Source organism: Odocoileus virginianus, chromosome 21 (assembly GCF_023699985.2).
Source record: "Odocoileus virginianus isolate 20LAN1187 ecotype Illinois chromosome 21, Ovbor_1.2, whole genome shotgun sequence".
In the NCBI taxonomy this organism is placed as follows: Eukaryota; Metazoa; Chordata; class Mammalia; order Artiodactyla; family Cervidae; genus Odocoileus; species Odocoileus virginianus.
The window spans coordinates 54553607-54573534 of NC_069694.1; positions in this window are offsets into that span (position 1 = coordinate 54553607).

Sequence of the window (19928 nt, forward strand, 5' to 3'; positions counted from 1 at the left end):
TTCAATACAATCTGTATCAAAATATCAGCAGCATTTTTCACAGAACTAGGACAAATTTGGAAAACTCAGCAATAGCCACCTATTACAGGTGGCTATTGGAAAAAAGCCACTTTTCCAATGTGGCTAGGGTAAGTGGAATTTTCATTCCAATGAAATAAAAAGGTCAATTTTCATTCCAATCCCAAAGAAGGGCAATGATTAACATTGTTCAAACTGCCACACAGTTGTGTTTATTTCATGTGTGAGCAAGGTAATGCTCAAAAGACTTCAAGCTAGGCTTCAGCAGTGCATGATCCGAGGACATCCAGATGTGCAAGCTGGGTTTAGAAAAGGAAGAAGAACAAGAGATCAAATTGCCAACATCCTCTGGATGATAGAAAAAGCAAGGGAATTCCAGAAAAACATCAGCTTCCTTGACTACACTAAAGCCTTGACTGCATGGATCAAAGCAGACTCTGGGAAATTCTTAGAAATGGGAGTATCTGACAACCTGACCTGTCTCCTGAGAAACCAGTATGGAGGACAGGAAGCAGCAGTTAGACTAGACATGGAACAATGGACTGATTCAAAATTGGGAAAAGAGTACATCAACGATATATACTGTCACCCTGCTTATTTAACTTATATGCAGACTACCTCGTGCAAAATGCCGGGATGGATGAAGCACAAGCTGGAATCAAGATTGCTGGGAGAAATATCAATAACCTCAGATATGCAGATAACACCACACTTAGGCCAGAAAGTGAAGAAGAACTAAAGAGCCTCTTGATGAAAGTGAAAAAGGAGAGTGAAAAAGTTGGCTTAAAACTCAACATTCAGAAAACTAAGATCATGGCATTTGGTTCCATCAGTTCAGTTCACTTAATCACTAAGTCATGTCTGATGCTTTGCGACCCAAGGGACTGCATCATGCAGGCATCCCTGTCCATCACCAACACACAGAGTTTACTCAAACTCACTTCCATTGAGTCAGTGATGCCATCCAACAATCTCATCTTCTGTCATCCCCTTCTTCTCCTGCCTTCAATCTTCCCCAGCATCAGGGACTTTTCAAATGAGTCATTTCTTTGCATCAGGTGGCAAAGTATTGGTGTTTCAGCTTCAACATTAGTCCTTCCAATGAATATTCAGGACTGATTTCTTATAGGATGGACTGGTTGGATCTGTTTGCTGTCCAAGGGACTCTCAAGAGTCTTCTCCAACACCAAAGTTCAAAAGCATCAATTCTTTGGCACTCAGCTTCCTATATAGTCCAACTCACATCAATACACGACTACTGGAAAAACCACAGCCTTGATTAGATGGACCTTTGTTGGCAAAGTAATGTCTCTGCTTTTTAATAAGCTGTCTAGGGTGTTCATAGTTATTCTTCCAAGGAGCAAGCAACTTTTAATTTCATGACTGCAGTCACCATCCACAGTGATTTTTGAGTCTAAAAAAATAAAATCTGTCACTGTTTCCAATGTTTCTCCATCTATTTAACATGAAGTGATGGGACCAGATGTTATAATCTTAGTGTTGTGAATGTTGAGTTTTAAGCCAACTTTTTCACTCTCCTCTTTCACTTTCATCAAGATGATCTTTAGTTCTTCTTCACTTTCTGCCATAAGGGTGGTGTCATCTGTATATCTGAGGTTATTGATATTTCTGCTGGTGATCTTGATTTCAGCTTGTGTTTCATCCAGCCCAGCATTTCTCAATATGTACTCTGCATATAAGTTAAATAACCAGGATAACAATATACAGGCTTGACATACTCCTTTCCCTATTTGGAACAAGTCTGTTGTTCCATGTCCAGTTCTAATGGTTGCTTCCTGACCTGCATACAGATTTCTCAAGAGGCAGGACAGGTGGCCTGGCATTCCCATTTCTGGAAGAGTTTTCCACAGTTTATTGTGAATCACACAGTCAAAGGCTTTGGCATAGTCAATAAAGCAGAAATAGATGTTTTTCTGGAACTCTCTTGCTTTTTTTATGATCCAGCAGACATTGGCAATTTAATCTCTGGTTCCTCTGCCTTTTCTAAAACCAGTTTGAACATCTGGAAGTTCACGGTTCACATATAGCTGAAGCCTGGCTTGAAGAATTTTGAGCATTACTTTACTAGTGTGTGAGATGAGTGCAATTGTGTGGTAGTTTGAGCATTCTTTGGGATTACCTTTCTTTGGGATTGGAATGAAAGCTGACCTTTTCCAGTCCTGTGGCCATTGCTGAGGTTTTCAAATTTTCTGGCATATTGAGTACAGCGCTTTCACAGCATCATCTTTAGGATCTGAAATAGTTTAACTGGAATTCCATCACCTCCACTACCTTTGTTTGTAGTGATTCTTCGTAAGACCCACTTAACTCGCATTCCAGGATGTCTGGCTCTAGGTGAGTGATCACACCATCGTGATTATCTGGGTCATGAAGAGCTTTTTTCATAGTTCTTCTGTGTATTCTTGCCACCTCTTCCTAATATATTCTGCTTCTGTTAGGTCCACACCATTTCTGTCCTTCATTGAGCCCATCTTTGCATGAAATGTTCCCTTGGTATCTCTAATTTTCTTGAAGTGATCTCTAGTCTTTCCCATTCTGTTTTTTTCCTCTATTTCTTTGCACTGATTACTGTGGATGTCTTTCTTATCTCTCCTTGCTATTCTTTGGAATTGTGCGTTCAAATGGGTATGTCTGTCCTTTTCTCCTTTGCTTTTCATTTCTCTTCTTTTCACAGCTATTTGTAAGACCTCCTCAGACAGCCACTTTGCTTTTTTTGCGATTCTTTTTCTTGGGGATGGTCTTGATCCCTGTCTCATGTACAATGTCATGAACCTCTGTCCATAGTTCATCAGGCACTCCATCAGGTCTAGTTCCTTAAATTTATTTGTCACCTCCACTGTATAATCGTAAGGGATTTGATTTAGGTCATACCTGAATGGTTTAGTGGTTTCCTCTACTTTCTTCAATTAAGTCTGAATTTGGCAATAAGGAGTTCATGATCTGAGCCACAGTCAGCTCCCGGTCTTGTTTTTGCTGACTGTATAGAGCTTCTCCATCTTTGGCTGCAAAGAATATAATCAATCTGATTTCAGTGGTGGCCATAATGGTGATGTCCACATGTAGAGTCTTGTCTTGTGTTGTTGGAAGAGGGCATTTGCTATGACCAGTGTGTTCTCTTGGCAAAACTCTATTAGCCTTTGTCCTGCTGCATTCTGTACTCCAAGGCCAAATTTGCCTTTGAGTTACTCCAGGTGTTTCTTGACTTCCTACTTTTGCATTCCATTCTCCTATAATGAAAAGGACGTCTTTTGGGGGTGTTAATTCTAGAAGGTTTTGTAGGTCTTCATAGAATAATTCAACTTCAGTTTCTTTAGCATTACTGGTCAGGGCATAGACTTAGATTACCTTGATATTGAATGCTTTGCCTTGGAAACAGAGATCATTCTGTCATTTTTGAGATTGCATCCAAGTACTGTATTTCAGACTCTTTTGTTGACTCTGATGGCTATTCCATTTTTTATAAGGGATTCTTGCCAATAGTAGTAGATATAAGGGTCATCTGAATTAAATTCACTCATTCCAGTCCATTTAGTTCACTGATTCCTAAAATGTCAACGTTCACTCTTGCCATCTCATGTTTGACCACCTCCAATTTACCTTGATTCATGGACTTAGCATTCCAGGTTCCTAAGCAATATTGTTCTGTACAACATTAGACCTTGCTTCCATCACCAGTCACATCCACAACTGGGTGTTGTGTTTGATTTGGCTCCATCTCTCCATTCTTTCAGGAGTTATTTCTCCACTGATCTCCAGTAGCATATTGGGCACCTACCAACCTGGGGAGTTCATCTTTCAGTGTCCTAACTTATTGCCTTTTCATACTGTCCGTGGGGTTTTCAAGGCAAGAATAGTGAAGTGGTTTGCCATTCCCTTCTCCAATGGACCACATTTTATCAGAACTCTCCACTATGATCCATCTGTCTTAGGTGGCTCTATAAGGCATGGCTCATATTTTCATTGAGTTAGACAAGGCTGTGTTCCATGTGATCAGATTGGTTAGTTTTCTGTGATTGTGGTTTTAAGTCTCTCTGCCCTCCAATAGAGAAGGATAAGAGGCTTATGGAAGTTTCCTGATGGGAGAGAGGAAACTGAGGGGGAAACTGGGTCTTATTCTGATGGGCGGGGCCATGCTCAGTAAATCTTTAATCCAATTTTCTGTTGATGGGTGGGGCTGTGTTCCCTCCCTGCTATTTACCTGGGGCCAAACTATGGGGCCAAAGACTGATGCTGAAGTAATGATGACCCCCTTCGAAAGATCCCATGCAGACACTGCTGCACTCAGTACTCCTAACCCAGGAGCAGGCTGACCCACGCCTCTGCTGGAGACTCTGGACACTCACAGGCAAGTCTGGGTCAGTCTCTTGGGGTCACTGCTCCTTTCTCCTGGGCCCTGGTGCACACAAGGTTCTGTTTGTGCCCACCAAGTGTCTACTCCTCAGTCCTGTATAAGTTCTGGTAGCTCTAAGGTAGGGTTAGTGGTGACCCCCTCCAACAGGGCTTCTGTCACACTCAAGTGGGTGGCACCCAGAGCCCCTGACCCTGCAGCAGGCCACTGCTGACCCGAACCTCTGCAGGAGACACTCAAACACAGTTCTGTCTCAGTCTCTGTGAGGTCCCTGGGTCCTGGTGCGCACAAGGTTTGCTTGAGACCTCTGAGTTCCTCTGGGGGGAATGGGGTTTGATTGTAAATGTGAATTTGCCCCTCCTACCATCTTGTTGGGGCTTCTCCTTTGCTCCTGGGCATGGGGTATCCTCACAGCTGCACCAGAGCCTACCATCTTACTGGGGTTTCTCTGACCTTGGATGTGGGGTACCTCCTCACAGCTGCTCCAGCAAAGTGCAGCTACTGCTCCTGACCTTGGATGTGGGGCGTCGCAGCCACTGCTGGGCCACACAGCTGCCGCTGCCTCCAGCACGGTGCAGCCGCTGCTTGCTCCAGAGTGCGTGGCAGCAGTCCCATCACTTCACGGAAAATAGATGGGGAAACAATGGAAACGGTGACAGACTTTATTTTCTTGGGCTGCAAAGTCACTGCAGATGGTGACTGCAACCATGAAATTAAAAGATGCTTGCTCCTTGAAAGAAAAGCTAAGACCAACCTAGACAGCGTATTAAAAAGCAGAGACACAACTTTGCCAACAAACGTCCATCTCATCAAAGCTATAGTTTTTCCAGTAGTCATGTATGGATGTGAGTTGGACTATATAGAAAGTTGAGTGCCAAAGAATTCATGTTTTTGAACTGTGGTGTTGGAGAAGTCTCTTGAGAGTCCCTTGGACCTCAAGGAGATCCAACCAGTCAATCCTAAGGGAAATCAGTCCTGAATATTTTTGGGAGAGACTGATGCTGAAGCTGAAACTCCAATACTTTGGCCACCTAATATGAAGAGCTGATTCATTGGAAAAGACCCTGATGCTTGGAAAGATTGAAGACAAAATGATAACAGGGCAGCCTAGAATGAGATGGTTAGACAGTATCACTAACCCAATGTATATGAATTTGAGCAAACTCTGATAGTTATTGAAGGACAGAGAAGCCTGGTGTGCTGAAGCCCATGGGGTCACATAGAGTTGGACATAACTTAGCAACTGAACAAGGACAAATAATTCTAAAATCTGTACAGCAAATAGAACAAACAAACAAAGAACACACACACACACACACACACACACACAAGAGCCAAAATAATCATGAGAACAGAGTTTGTGATATCACAATCCCTGACTTCAGACTATACTACTAAGCTACACTGATCAGTACATTATGGTACTAGCACAAAACAGACACATAGATCAATGTAACATAATAGAGGATGCAGAAATAAATACAGTCACTTATGACATCTATAACAAAGAAGGCAAGAATATACAGTGTATAAAATAGGTAAGTGGTGTATAAAATAGTAAGTGGTGCTAGGAAAACTGGATAATTACTTGCTAAAGAATAAAATTAGAACATTGTCTCACACCATATACAATAATAAACTCATCATGGTTAAATACCTAAATGTAAGAACAGAAAACATAAAACTCCTAGAAGAAAATATGGGCAGAACCCTCTGTCATAAACCATATAAACCATATCACTTTTTGTGTGTGTGTGCTATCTGTTTCCTAAGACAGAAAAAATAAAAGCAGAAATGAAGAAATGGGACCTAATTCAACTTAAAAGCTTTTGCGCAACAAAGGAAAACAATGACAAAACAAAGATAATCTACTGAATGGAAGAAAATATTTGGAAATGATAACACTATAAGGGATTAATATCCAAAATATATATACAGCTCATATAACTCAATGCAAAAAATAAATAAATAAATAAACCAATTTAAAAACTGGGCAGAAGACCTGAATATACTTTTTTTTTCCAAAGAAGAGATTAAGATGTCCAACAGGCACATGGTAACATGCTCAACATCACTAAATAATCATCAAAGAAATGCAAACCAAAGCCACAATAAGATATCATCTCACACCTGTCAGAATGGCTATCATCAAAAAGAACATAAATAACAAGTGTTGGTGAGGATGTGGATAAAAAAGAACCCTGTACACTATTGATAGGAATGTAAATTATTGGATCCACTGTGGAAAGTAGTATGGAAGTTCCTAGAAAAACTAAAACTAGAACTGCCATGTGATCCAGCAATTCCACTGTTGGGTATATAACCAAAGAAAGTGAAACCTCTAGTTCAAAAAGATACAGTCACCCCAAAGTTCACAGCAGCATTATTTTTAGTAGCCAATATCAAAACAACCTAAATGTCCATTAACAAATAAATGGATAAAGAAGATGTAGTGTTATACACACACACACACACACACACACACACACACACCAAGGAATACTACTCAGCCAAAGAAGAGAAAGAAGTTTTATCATTTGCAACAACACGAATGCACCTGGAGGCTATTACGCTAAGTGAACAACTCAGGAAGGGAAAGAAAAATATCTTATTTATCATTCATATGCAGTACCTAAAACCTAAAACAAAGGAATGAATATAACAAGACCGATTAAATTGGCAGATCAAGAGAATAAACTAGTGCTTACCGTGGGAGGAAGGAAAGGTTAAGGAGCAAAATAGGAGCAGTGGATTAAAAGTCACAAACCACTACTTGTAAAATAAATAAGCTACAATGGGAAACCCACACACTGAAACAAAGACCCAGCACAGCCAAAAGTAAATAAACAAATAAATAAAAAGCTACAGTGATATACTGCATAGGGAATATAGCCAATATTTTATAACTTTAAATGGAGTATAATCTATAAAAATTTGAATCACTATGTTGTACACTTAAAACTAATATAGTATTGCAAATCAACTAAACCTTGATTAAATAAATAGGAAAATATATTCTAATTGATAGCGGTTATGATAGTGGTTATGCTGAGGTTCTGTCTAGCAATTTTAAAAAAATTTTTTTCTGTATATCTTAATCATTTTTCTGCCTCCTACTAACACACTCCTGGCATGCTGCGGTTCATGGGGTCACAAAGAGTTGGACACGACTGAGCGACTGAGCTGAACTGAACTAACACACTCTACACAGCAACAAAATGTACAGGAAACAGTTAAGTTAGAGAGATGAGGGAATCTGACACATTTTTAGACACGAAACATATTGCTTCAAAAGTCCTTTTCCTCCTGAGAGAATATGTGACTCCTAAAATCATAGATAAATTTATGAGGACAAACATGACAATTTTCATAATGTTCCTCTCTGGGGAAATGAGAACCAGGCTGAACTCAGGGCACCATTTAAACCATCAGAATGTGTTCACATAAGTAGTTCCATCTTAGGTCCAGGATTCATCCTCTGTCATCAGCCCTCACATGCAAACGAGACACCTAATTGTCAGGACACTAGATACTCTCCACGAAGGCTGTTTTTACATCAGAGGCAGGGCTTGTTTCCAGGGATTTATTGTCTTCTGTGATAATCTGTGCTCAATCACATTTGACCCTTTCTTGAACCCCTGGTCTGTAGCCCAGTCGACTCCTGTGTCCATAGAATTTCCAAGGCAGGAACACTGGAGTGGGTTGCCATTTCTTTCTCCAGGGGAATCATTGACCCAGCAATCCAACTTTGTCTCCTGCATCTCCTGCATTGGCAGGAGGATTCTTTAACATTGAGCCACCTGGGAAACCCATGATACTCTAATAACCAAGAACCAATTGTTTTGAACTCAGCTGCTTCATTTTCTCAGGCACATAAAGTTTTACATACTCAGAATTATGTTTTAGCCAAGTCATATGATAAATATAAATTAATTTTTTGTCTTACCAGTTATTTTAACCAGGCATTATTCTTTACAATTCACAATTTCCCTATTTAAAGGCCAGATCGGCATCTTAGAAACTTTATCATATGTTGTCTGATACCTTATTTATCTTTCACATATCTGAAGATGATGATAAAAAATATATTTACCTTTGAAAATGGAAAAAAGTGTGAATTTGAACCAGGTAAGCTTTAGTGGTATATCATTGATTGGTACATAAATTCACACTGAAACTAAAAAAACAATAACCATTTATTATTTCTCACTATTTCTGTGGATCAGAAACTTTAGTAGGTTAGTCGATATGTTCTAACTTGAGGTCTCAAGTGAGGTAGCAATCAATTGTCATGGAGCTGCAGTCATCTGAAGAACTAATTGGTACTTGACAATCTTCTTCCAAGGTGGGTCACACATTTTACATTGTTGCCAGACGGGTAGTGGCTAATCATTGGTAGCCTAAGCTTCTCTCCACATAGATCCCCTGAGGACTGCTTGAACTATCTTGATGGCATGGCGTCCAGCTTTCCCAAAATGAAGTAGCCCAAAGTCCAAGGCAGAGGCGGCATGCCTTTTATAATCTTCTTCACAAGTCATACCTCACCCCTTCCAAAGAGCGCAAGAGGCCAGTCCTGATTTCATGGGGAGGGTAGGAGGCGAGGACAGCATGCTAGGAGGAGAGCATTCCTGGGGTCTGTCTTAGAGAGTGACACCAGAGTTTATCCTCTGGCCCCTAAAATTCATGACTCTCTATATGCGAAAACATTTTACCCTTCTCAAGACCCTAAAAAGTCTCACATCAGCACCAATTCAGCTTCCAAATGTAGACAAGCACTTCGGCATGATTTGTGGATAAACTACTTAGAAAAGGTTCCTATAAAGTAAAGATCTGTGATTAGAAGGAAAAAGTTAACTTCCCTACCCACCGCCTTCAATTCCATATATCTACTATACAATGATAAGACAGACAACCCCTCTAGATCTTTATTTTCAGAAAGAAAAAAATGGGGGAGCACACAACTGTCATTGGTTCATATGAACTTTGGAATTTCCCCGGGCACATGATTCCAATTCTTTATTTAAAAATGATCCCTACCCCATGGGAGTAATTCTTCTTGGCTCTCTGTTCTACCCCCTTGGATTCTAGGTTCTAATCTCTCTGTTTCCTTGCTTTTCCATAAATGAATAGCTGATATTCACAGCTGAGAAGTTTAACTTGTTCCCTGTCTATAATAGGAAGTGAGTTCTTATGCCTGTTTTCATATTGCATTCTGTCTGTCCTTTTAAATTGAAACTGAAGGTATATCTGATAGTATAATCTTCTTTAAAATTTTGTGAGTATCATTTGAATCTTATCAGGATTTATTTCATTACACAAAAGTGTGTAGATTCTTTGAGGTAAGTTAGTCTCTCTCTTGAGGATATACTAGGGTAAGTAAGGGACAACCCCATCAAAGCTCTCATAACACATATATTTTAAAGGAAGATGATCTCTGAGGCTCACTCGTAAAATATTTAGCAAGCTTTTTACATGGCAAAGTGGTTCTTAGAGAAACTATCTTAAACTTTCCTGAGATCTTAAAGAATGGTGTGGCTACCATCTTGACTCTATCTTTAAATCATGGTTTCCTGAAAGTGCCACAGATTTGATCTTTTCCTGGCAGCCACTTGCCTTTTCTCTTGCCATCTGGAAATGCTGTGAATGAGGGAAAAAATTAATGTCAAACTGAAAATTCTGCCTTCATTATATTTAACAAATTCTTCCTTTAGCTTAACTATCTCCTTTCACTTTTTACATTAATTAGGTAGAGGAAGCCAGGTGTCACCTTAAACACTCTGGCTGGAAAGTTCCCTAGCTAGATCATCCAGCCAATTAGACATATTTTATAAATTCCACATTTCCACAGGTTAAAGCATTGTTAAATATTTTATTACTACTCTACGATGATCCTCTTTCCCCTGGTTTCCAGTAAAGTTTTCTTTACTTTCCTTTCATCACTTTTCCACAGCCTCCTTGACCTTCACGCTTGCTCTGATAGTCTCTTCAGGGCCATTTCAACTCCTGCCTTCTCTTTGGTTCCAACATTACTGTGAGATATTTAGGGGTTTTTGTTTTATTTTATTTATAGCAGCACCCCTCAGCCTAGTATGAAAATTTGTATTAGATATCTATCACCGCATAACAAATCTCCCCAAAACTTAGTGGTTGGCAACATCGATGATCATTTGTTTCATTTCATGGTTTCTGTAGGGCTTCCCAGGTGCCTCTAGTGGTAAAGAACCCACCTGCCAATGCAGGAGACACAAGAGATGCAGGTTCGATCTCTGGGTCAGGAGGATCCCTTGGAGTAGGACATGGCAACCCACTCCAGTATTCTTGCCTGGAAAAACCTCATGGAGCCTGGCAGGCTACAAACTATGGTGTCACAAAGAGTCAGATACGACAGAAGCAGCGGAGCTCACACATTGCTGTAGGGCAGGATTTCAGGATGGACTCTGGCATTCCTGGCTGTGGAGTCTTTCATGAGGTTGAGTTAGAACCATCAGTGGGCTTGACTTGGCTTGGACAAGCCTCTCTCAAGGTGGTTTCCAGACAAGGCTGGCAAGTTGCTGCTGGCTACTGGCCAAGGGTATGCTTGTTCTTCCTGATATAGATTTCTCTGCAGGGTGTCCTGACTATAATCAAGTGTGATCTCTTACTTCCTTTATAGTAATCTGTCCAGGAGGTCAAGATAAAAGCTGCAATGCCCTTTGTAACTTAGGGTTGGGAGTCAAATATTGTCACTTTTGCTGAATTCCATTCATCACATACAATCAGTGAATTCAGTGTGAAAAGTCTACATGATGGCTTATAATTGAGGAGACTGAAGCCACATAGGAGACTAGATGTCAAAGACATTCTTTCCACTTTGTACTTTTTCTGAAATGCTCTACTAATATCCAGGAAAAAAGTAAGAAAATTTGAGAATTTTATTCAAGTCCTATATTATAAGCCATTTCCCCCCTAGTTTTATTGAGATATAATTAATATATAATACTGTATAAGTTTAAGGCATATGTTTATTTGATAAACATGTATTATGTTTGCCACTGTAGCTTTAGATAAGACCTTCATCATATCACACAAACATTTATCTCTTGTGGTGACAGTGTTGAAGAACTACTCTCTTAGCAACTTTCAAGTATATAATACAGTTTTGTTAACCATAATCACAACAACAACAACAAAAATAACAACAGGAGATAACAAATGATGGCAAAGATGTAGAGAAAAGGGAGTAATCATAGACTGTTAGTAGAAATGTAAATAGATATAGCCATTATGGAAAACAGTGTGGAGGTTCCTCAACAAAATAAAAATCAGAACTACTATATAATCCAGAAATCCTACTGCTGGGTATATATCCAAAGGGGATTAATTAGTATCTTAAAGTGACATCTGTCTGCATTTGCATGTTTATTGTAGCATTATTCATAATAGCCAAGATATGTAAAGACCCTAAGTGTGTCTTCAATGGATGAGTGGATAAAGAAGATGTGATGTATTTGTACAAAGGAATATGATTCAGTCATAAGAAAGAAATCCTGCCATTTGGGACAACATGGATGGTCTTTTATGGTTTTATGCTAAGTGAAGTAAGACAGATGGAGAAAAAAAAATACTGTATATTATTACTTATATGTGGACTCTTAAAAGCCTAATGAAGAAAAGGTGGTTTCTAGAGGTTGGGGTGTGGGAAGTTGGAAAATGCTGGTCAAAATCACAAACTTCCAGATAGCCCCTTTTTATATTAAGCAATCTCTATGTATCAGGTGCTAAAGTTAGGCAATACCCACACATTATCTCAGTTAATATTCAAAACTAACTAATTCCTAAAGATTACCCATTCAGAGTTCAGTTCAGTTCAGTCGCTCAGTCCTGTCTGACTCTGCGACCCCAAGGTCTGCAGCAGGCCAGGCTTCCCTGTCCATCACCAACTCCCGGAGCTTACTCAAACTCATGTTCATTGAGTTGGTGATGCCATCCAACCATCTCATCCTCTGTCATCCCCTTCTTATCCCTCCTTCAATCTTTCCCAGCATCAGGATCTTTTCCAATGAGTCAGTTCTTTGCATCAGGTAGCCAAAGTATTGGAGATTTAGCTTCAGCATCAGTCCTTCCAATGAATATTCAGAACTGATTTCATTCAGGATGGACTGGTTTGATCATTTAGGATGGACTCTTGAAGACTTTCAAGAGTCTTCTCCAATATGACAATTCAAAAGCATCGGTGTTCAGGTTTCTTTATGTCCAACTCTCACATCCATACATAACTGCTGGAAAAACCATAACTTTGACTAGATAGACCTTTGTCAGCAATGCAATGTCTCTGCTTTTTAATATGCTATCTAGTTTTGTCATAGCTCTTCTTCCAAGGAGCAAGCATCTTTTATTTCATGGCTGCAGTCACCATCTGCAGTGATTTTGGAGCCCCAAAAAATAGTGAGTCACTGTTTTCACTGTTTCCCAATCTATTTGCCATAAAGTGATGAGACCAGATGCCGTGATCTTAGTTATCTGATGGTTGAGTTTTAAGCCAACTTTTTCACTCTCCTCTTTCACTTTCATCAAGATGCTCTTTAGTTCTTCTTCACTTTCTGCCATAAGGGTGATATCATCTGCATATCTGAGGTTATTGATACTTCTCCCAGCAATCTTGATCCTAACTTGTGCTTCATTCAGCTTTCATTTTGTATGATGTACTCTGCATATGAGTTAAATAAGCAGGGTGACAATATCCAGCCTTGACACACCCCTTTCCTGATTTGGTTCCAGTCTGTTGTTGCATGTCCAGTTCTAACTCTTGCTTCTTGACCTGCATGCAAATTTCTCAGAAGGCAGGTTAGGTGGCCTGGTGTTCCAATCTCTTTGAGAATTTTCACAGTTTGTTGTGATCCACAACAAAGATCCAAAGTCAAAGGCTTTGGCATAGTCAATAAAGCAGAAGTAGATGTTTTTCTGGAACTCTCTTTTTGATGATCCAATGGATGTTGGCAATTTGATCTCCGGTTCCTCTGCCTTTCCTAAATCCAGCTTGAACATTTGGAAGTTCATGGTTCATGTACTTTTGAAGCCTGGCTTGAAGAATTTTGAGCATCACTTTGCTAATGTGTGAGATGTGTGCAGTTGTGCAATTTGGACATTCCTTGGCATTGCTGTTCCTTGAGATTGAAATGAAACTCCACTGCTGAGTTTTCCAAGTTGCTGGCATATTGAATGCAGCACTTTCACAGCATCATCTTTTAGGATTTGAAATAGCTCAACTGGAATTCCTTCACCCTCACTAGCTTTGTTTGTAGTGATGCTTCCTAAAGCCCACTTGACTTTGTATTCCAGGATATCTGGCTCTAGGTGAGTGATTACACCATCATGGTTATCTGAGTCATTAAGATCTTTTCTGTATAGTTCTTCTGTGTATTCTTGCCACTTCTTCTTAATATTTTCTGCTTCTGTTAGTTCAATACCATTTCTGTCCTTTATTGAGCCCATCTTTGCATGAAATGTTCCCTTGGTATCTCTAATTTTCTTGAAGAGATCTCTAGACTTTCCCATTCTATTATTGCCCTCTATTTCTTGGCATTGATCACTGAGAAAGGCGTTCTTATCTCTCCTTGCTATTCTTTGAAGCTCTACATTCAAATGTGTATATCTTTCCTTTTCTCCTTTGCCTTTAACTTCTCTTCTTTTCACATCTATTCGTAAGCCCTCAGATAACCATTTTGCCTTTTTGCATTTCTTTTTCTTGGGGATGGTCTTGATTCCTGTCTCCTGTACAATGTCATGAACCTCTGTCCATAATTCATCAGGCATTCTGTCTATCATATCTAATCCCTTGTCACTTCCACTGTATAATCATAAGGGATTTTATTTAGGTCATACCTGAATGGTTTACTGGTTTTCCCTACTTTCTTCAATTTAAGTCTGAATATGGCAGTAAGTTCATGATCTGAGCCAGTCAGCTCCAGGTCTTGTTTTTTCTGACTGTATAGATAGACCTTCTCCATCTTTGGCTGCAAAGAATATAATCAATCTGATTTTGGTATTGACTATCTGGTGATGCACATGTGTAGAGTCTTCTCTTGTGTTGTTTGAAGAGGGAGTTTGCTATGATCAGTGCCTTCTCTTGGCAAAATTCTGTTAGATTTTAACCTGCTTTGTTTCATACCCCAAGGCCAAATTTGCCTGTTACCAGTTACTTCAGGTATTTCTGACTTCCTACTTTTGTATTCCAGTCCCCTATAATGAGAAGGACATCATTTTGGGGTGTTAGTTCTAGAAGGTGGTAGGCCTTCATAGAATCATTCAACTTCAGCTTCTTCAGCATTACTGGTTGGGGCATAGACTTGGATTACTGTAATGGTTTACTTTGGAAAGGACTAGAGATCTTTCGTTTTTGAGACTGCATCCAAGTACTGCATTTTGCACTCTTTTGTTTACTATGATGGCTATTCCATTTCTTCCAAGGGACTCTTGTCCAGGGTAGTATATATAATGGTCACCTAAGTTAAATTCACTCATTCCAGTCCATTTTAGTTCACTGATTCCTAAAATGTCAATGTTCACTCTTGTTATCTCCTGTTTGATCACTTACACTTAATTAAATCCTAAAGATTATCCATTTAGAGTCGATATCATACTACAGAGAGCTAGAATTCTGATGAGTTGATTAAGTTACCCAAAATAAAGGAGGGAGGGATCAAAACATGGCAGAATAGGAGTTGAATTGTGTTCTGTCTGACCCTAAGACCCCTACATTTCTCATTAAACGCAGAGTGAAATGTACCAGTAAGATTTATAAATTTAAAACATAAGAGCAAACTTTCTTAAGAGAAAATAACAAGAAATAGTTTTCAATAATAAGGTTTTAATTATATGCCCACTTATATGTCTGTGTTGAGTGCATGAGTGTATGTGTGTGTGTGTATAGTTTTAAATAATGAGGTTTAACAGCAGGTAATGGATAATAGACTGCTCTGATGGGTGTTCCTGATATACTCTACTTGCAATTGCATAGCTTCATGCAAAGCATGGTTAATTAAATAGAAATTAGTAATAAAGTGAAATATTAAACAGGACAGAGCATTTTTTATTTGTCTTTATTTCATTAAAAAGTACAATCTATTAATTTTGTAAATTGGCATTTTTTATTGCCAACATTCAAACTGCCAGAACTTTAGACAATCACGGAAGGCATATGCAAACTAGTGAGATTTAATTCTTAACATATCCTGCTCAATGATGAAGATCTTCAATGCATGATTTACTAGTATAAGTTTGTGTGACCTCCTCTTTAACCAGGGCTTCAAAAAAGGAATTGTCTTCCCTTTCTCTCTGTTTTATTGATCAGAATATTTTGTTCAACTAAAACAGTTTCATTATTAACTTCTAGGCATATTTAAACATGATTGTACTTAGAAGCAATTTTAAAAACACAAATATGTGAAAGTACTGGCTAGGTATAATTTATCCAAAAAATAAAGTCCCAATTTTGGGTGAAATACTTTCCGAAAGCAATTGTTATTTTTTCACTAAGTTGAGTTTTAAAGAAGAAAATTGATGGTACTAAATGTTGGAACTGATATTTTTAGTGTAATTATCTGTTAGAATTATTTCCGTAGTTTTCCAGGGAGAAGCTGAGATTCAGTTGAAAATACTGCTCTCATAGTTGAAAAGTGCTTAAGAATCAATTCCTTCTATTTTCTAACAATCTACTTTTATTTACATCCATCATGCCTAAACCTTAATTTAATTCAGGTATTCAAATTCTGCAAAACAATTAAAATATGTGAATTTCAACTCAGCAATCCTAGCAAATAAAATAATATTTAAATTTTTCTTTCCATGGATTACTGCACACTCTCCCGAATTCCTTATCATAATTGCTGCTGATTTGCTCAATTTGGAAACCAAGAAGTCAGTCTTAAAAATGTCTTTTTCCAATATCTCAGAAATTCAATTCTTCAGTAAGTCTTATCGGTTCTGTCTCTGCAATATATGTGAAATCTGTGCACTTCTGTCTACCTACTGCTACACTGTAGCTCATTATCATTTCTAATCTAACGTACTCTTAACTAGTCCCTCTGACCCAATCCTCTACACCATTCTCCATTTTCTGCAGAGCAGAGTGATCTTGCTTAAATTCAAATCAGATGGTTTCATTCCCATGCTTAAAACAGTCCCAGTGTTTCAATAGCAATATATAAATTACAAAAATTTTAGCATGCTTGAAATAACACTACCTTTTTTAAGTTTTCTTTTGTGCTTGGCTCAAAACAAGCACATAATAAGTATTGTTAATGACTGCATTGTGAATAAAGATATCACTTTCTAGTATACGACACAATATACTTTTCTGTTTAAATTATTTTTGTCATATTCACAACAAAAACAAAACCCTTTGAAAAAGGAAATTTGGATAAATTTAGTTCTTTAGTGTACCCCTAATCTTTGAAATCTCCCCCTAGACTAAATCTCCAAGCATCGCTTAATCAGTGATAACTGCAGTGCCTTCCTCTAAAAAATGAAAAGGTTGGAAAGATCTTTAAATTTCAAGGGTGAGAAGTGTTTCCTGCAATAGTTGTCTGGAAAATTTGGGAAGTGTGTGTGTGTGCGTGTGTGTGTGTGTGTGTGTGTGTGTGTGTGTTCAAGAAGCACATTGCTGTTATTTAGAGCATGGGCACCATGAATTTGAATTATCTGATGATATGTTGTAAAATTATAAGGAATGAACAATTGTTGCATACCCCACACAAATTGACTATTTAATCAGGCATTTATATGGGTTAAAACATCTATTTTTAATTATTTAAAACTAAAATATTGTATTTCACAGATAAATACATAGCATTTAGATGGTTTTAGTATACACTGAATTTCCAGGTATGAAGCTTTCCTGAATACTGAGGCATAATTGTAACATTTCCCATAAGTTGTTTATTATTTGGAAAATTTACACTACTAAGGGAAAAGAATTTCTTTTCTAACATATGATGAATACTAAATTTCATTATATTTAAATTACTAATATAACACACTCTACTGAGTCTGTTTTTCTAGATTTCCCATTCATAATGATTATTTTGTGTATGTGTGTATGCATATGAATAAATCTATGTAAACTTTACTTCCAAACATGGAAAATAGTAGTAATACTTATATGCTCTTTGCTTGCTTTACTTATCGTCAAACATATTCATTACAAGTAGATATAAGCATTTCATGGCTTCCCAGGTGGTGCTAGTGGTAAAGAATCCACTTGCCAATGCAGGAGACATAAGAGACGCAGGTTCAATCCCTGGGTCGGGAAGATTACTTAGAGGAGGGCATGGCAACACACTCCAGTCTTCTTGCCTGGATAATCCCATGGAAGGGATACCGTCCGTAGGGTCACAAACATTTGGAGACAACTGAAGCAACTGGCATGAATGCATAAGCATTTTACCACTTTACTTTTCAGCAACTCTTGCCCAGTCATTTACGTATTGAAATGCAGATGTATCATTTGTTTTAAGTTACTTTTCCTTTTATAACTTTTTAAAAATCAACATCAGGGCATTATCTTGTTTTTGTTTTTCTTTTCAAAAAATTGTTTATTGGTAGTTTATATTATTTTATATTTAACTTAGAAATATTTAGAAGTAGGAAGATGTCCATGTCCTAATCACCAGAATATGTGATTATGTAGCTTTATATACTAAAAAGGACTCTGCAAATAGGATTGAGTTAGTGATTTTGAATGAGATTATCCTGATTATCCGGATGGGCCCAATGCTATTACAAAAATCTTTACAAGCTAAAGAACAAGGCAGAAGTTTCATAGTCACAGAAAATGTGATGACAGAAGCAGAGGTCACAGTGGTCCAATTTCTGGCTTTGAAAACAGATGGTGGGACCAAGAACCAAGGAATGCAACCAGTCTCTGAAAGTTGGAAAAGACAAGCAAAAAGATTGCTCCCTAGAGCCTCCAGAGGATTTCAGCCTTGTCAACATTTTGACATTAGCCAAGTGAGATACATTTGGACTTATGAACTCCTAAACAAGAAGATAATAAAATCCTTTTTTTGTTGTTTTAGGTCAGTAGCTTGTGGGAATTTGTTACAACAGCCACAGGAAACTAACACAGAGTCTCAAAGTAAACTTGCATTGCATAGATTAGTATATAGAAAGACTTTATTCAAGACTTTTGCATTATGGGAGAGAGATTAAATTTAAATCTGTTTTCAGTACTAAACTAGTGAGCTAATGGAAAATCATTAAAGGACATTAGGGGAGAAGTTAATAAATTTGATCAGGCTTTTGTGTTTGCTTTGTTGTTGCTGTTCAGTTGTCAAGTCCTGTCTGACTCTCTTGTGACACCATGGATTGAAGCCTGCCAGGCTCCACTGTCCATGGGATATCCCAGGCAAGAGTACTGGAGAAGGTTGCCATTTCCTTCTCCAGGGAAATCTTCCAACGCAGGAATCAAATCCATGTCTCCTGCCTTGGCAGGTGGATTCCTTACCACTGAGCCTCCAGGGAAGCCCACATGTCTTTGCCAGTTGTTATTTATCCACTTTAGGCTCCACTGTCCCTCTGAACCTGGGACATAGGGATAGGAATAATATGTTTCTTGATTATTACTTTCAGAGTGATGGCTCCCAGGAACTTGAGAAAGACATTCCTGTGTCGTAAAATTGGCAAGGGGCTTCTGAGAAGATTCATCTGCATTTTAAAGTCAGAGAAAGAACTCTCAATTTCAAGCTTTCCAAAGTAAATGCACTAAGAAAATGGAGGCCAGGGCCCATAGAAAGGTAGAGATCTGTCTATAGTTTAGTCAATCATACTATTGCATGTATATGGAATCTGGAAAAAATGGTACTGATTTGTAGAGCAACAATAGAGATGCAGAGAAAGAGAACACACCTGTGGACACAGTGAGGGAAGGAGAGGGCGGGAAGAATCAAGAGAGTAGTATTGAAACATACACATTACCAAATGTAAAACAGATCCAGTGGGAATTTGCTGCATGATACAGGGAGCTCAACCTGGTGCTCTGTGACAACCTAGAGGGTGGGATGAGGCGGGAGGTGGGAGGGAGATTTAAGATGGAGGGGACATATGTATACCTGTGGCTGATTCATGTTGATATATGACAGAGACCAACACAACATTGTAAAGCAAAACATTGTAAATAAAATATTTGCCTCATAACTTTTCACATATATGCTATATTAATTATATGTTGTTTGAAGCTAAGGACTTTGTTTTGTCCTGGGTTTTGTGTTCTTTGAACCACAGCTACTAGGATGTCATGCTTTTAACCTAGTGCTAATATTTGCTTGCAATTATGTGTTTATTCCTTGACTAAATCTTCCTGAATTTTATTAACATTGATGGAATAAAATGATCAAAAATGATTATCTTTAAATGAGATTAAAAGAAAAATAAAAGTAAACCTACATTACTGACTATGCTAAAGCTTTTGACTTTGTGGATCACAACAAACTGAGAAAATTTTTAAAGAAATGGGAATATTAGACCACCTGACCTGCCTCCAGAGAAATACGTATGCAGATCAAGA